Raw genomic sequence first — 2335 nt, 5'->3', positions numbered from 1 at the left:
ATGTCACAGCACTCTACCCAGGGGGACAGTTTGAGGCTCTGTCTCAAAAAAAAAACAAAAAAAGAAATGAGTATAATTGTGATGGATGTGTTACTTAGTTCAATGTAAGCATTTCACATTGTATATTGAAGCAGTACCCTGAACCCCATAAATGCATCAATGTACAGTTATGATTTAATAAAAAAAATAAGAAATGACACAGCAAAAAAAAAAAATAAAAACAAACAACAACAACAACAACCAGAAAAACCCACAAGAGACCAGAGGATATAAGTATATATTTATAAGAAAATATTTACCACCTGTAGTCCCAGGTACTTGGGAGGCTCAGGCAAGAGGATCGCTTGAGCCCAAGAGTTTGAGGCTGTGAGCTATGATGCCACAGAACTCTACCAAGGACACAAAGTGAGACTCTGTCTCAAAAAAGAAAAGAAAAGAAAAGAAAAATAGTCATAAAAAGGCCAGGCACGGTGGCTCACACCTGTAATCCCAGTACTTGGGAGACTGAGGCAAGTGGATTATCTGAGGTTACATTTTTTGAGATAAGCCTGAAGAAGAGCAAGACCCTGTCTTTTTTTTTTTTTTTTTTTTGCAGCTTTTGGCCAGGGCTGGGTTTGAACCCACTGCCTCTGGCATATGGAGCTGGTGCCCTACTCCTTTGAGCCACAGGTGCCATCCCATCAAGACCCTGTCTTTAAAAAATAGCCAGGTGATGTGGCAGATGCTTGTAGTCCCAGCTACTTGGGAGGCTGAGGGAAGGGAGTCTCTTAAGTCCAAGAGTTTGAGGTTGCTGTGTGAGCTGTGACTACCATGGCATTCCACTAAGGGCAAAAAAGTGAGACTCTGTCCCAAAAAAAGGAAAAAAAAAAGAAAAGAAAATAGTCACAAAGGTTGTTTGTTTCTGGATGGAGGAGGAGACTGTTTTTACATTTTCTTTCTTTTTTTGAGACAGAATCTCACTTTGTCACCCTCAGTATTGTGGCGTCATAGCTCACAGCAACCTCAAACTGTGGGGCTCAACTGATCTTTTTTTTTTTTTTTTCCCAGAGACAGAGTCTCACTCTATTGCCCTCAGTAGAGTGCTATGACGTCACAGGTCCCAGCAACCTCCAACTCCTGGGCCTAGGTGATTCTCTTGCCTCAGCCTCCCTAGTAGCAGGGATTACAGGTGCCTGCCATAACACCCAGCTATTTTTTGTTGCAGTTTGGCTGGGGCCCAGTTCGAACCCTCCACCTTTGGTATATGGGGCTGGTGCCCTACCCACTGAGCCACAGGTGCTGCCCAGGCTCAACTGATCTTATTGCCTTAGCCTCCCAGAGTGCTAGGATTACAGGCATGAGCCACCAGCCTGGCCCAGTTTTTTTTAGAGACAGAGTCTCACTATGTCACTCTCAGTAGAGTGTGCTGTGGCGTCACAGCTCACAGCAGCCTCCAGCTCTTGGGCTTAGGTGATTCTCTTGCCTCAGCCTCCTGAGTAGGTGGGACTACAGGCACCCACCAAAATGCCCATCATTGTTGTTTGGCAGGCCCGGGCTGGATTCAAACCCACCACCTTAGGTGTATGTTATTGGCACCTTAGCCACTTGAGCCACAGGCGCCGAGCCCCAGCTATTTTTTTGTTGTAGTTTGGCTGGAGCCAGGTTTGAACCCACCACCCTTGGTATATGGGGCCGGCACCCTACTTACTGAGCCACAGGCGCTGCTCATCCTGGCTCAGTTTTTACATTTTCTTTTTTTTTTTTTCTTTTCTTTCTTTTTTTTTTTTAGAGACAGAATCTCACTTTATCGCCTTCAGTAGAGTGCTGTGGCATCACAGCTCACAGCAACCTCCAGCTCTTGGGCTTAGGTAATTCTCTTGCCTCAGTCTCCTGAGTAGCTGGAACTACAGGTGCTCGCCACAACACCCAGCTATTTTTTTGTTGCAGTTTGGCTGGGGCTGGGCTTGAACCTGCCACCCTTGGTATATGGGAGTTTGGCTGGGGCTGGGCTTGAACTACTACCACCCTTAGTATATGGGGCTGGCGCCCTACTCACTGAGCTACAGGCACCACCCTACATTTTCTTATGTTTCTTTTTCTTTTTTTTTTTTTTTGCAACACAGAGTCTCACTACCTCGGCTATTTTTTTGTTATAGTTGTCATTGTTGTGTGGCAGGTCTGGGTCTCTACCAAGGGTGAACCCGCCAGCCCCAGTGTATGTTCCCAGGGCCCTAACCACTGAGCTACAGGCTCCAAGCCTTCTTGTGTTTCTTTTTGAATTTTTTTTATTAAATCATAGCTGTGTACATTAATACTATCATGGGGTACAGTGTGTTGTTTCTTTTTTTTTTTTTTT

This window comes from Otolemur garnettii, unplaced genomic scaffold (genome assembly GCF_000181295.1).
Source record: "Otolemur garnettii isolate 467f Iridium unplaced genomic scaffold, OtoGar3 scaffold00127, whole genome shotgun sequence".
Taxonomy (NCBI): Eukaryota; Metazoa; Chordata; class Mammalia; order Primates; family Galagidae; genus Otolemur; species Otolemur garnettii.
The sequence above is the reverse complement of the archived record's forward strand: the minus strand, read 5'-3'. Positions refer to the sequence as shown.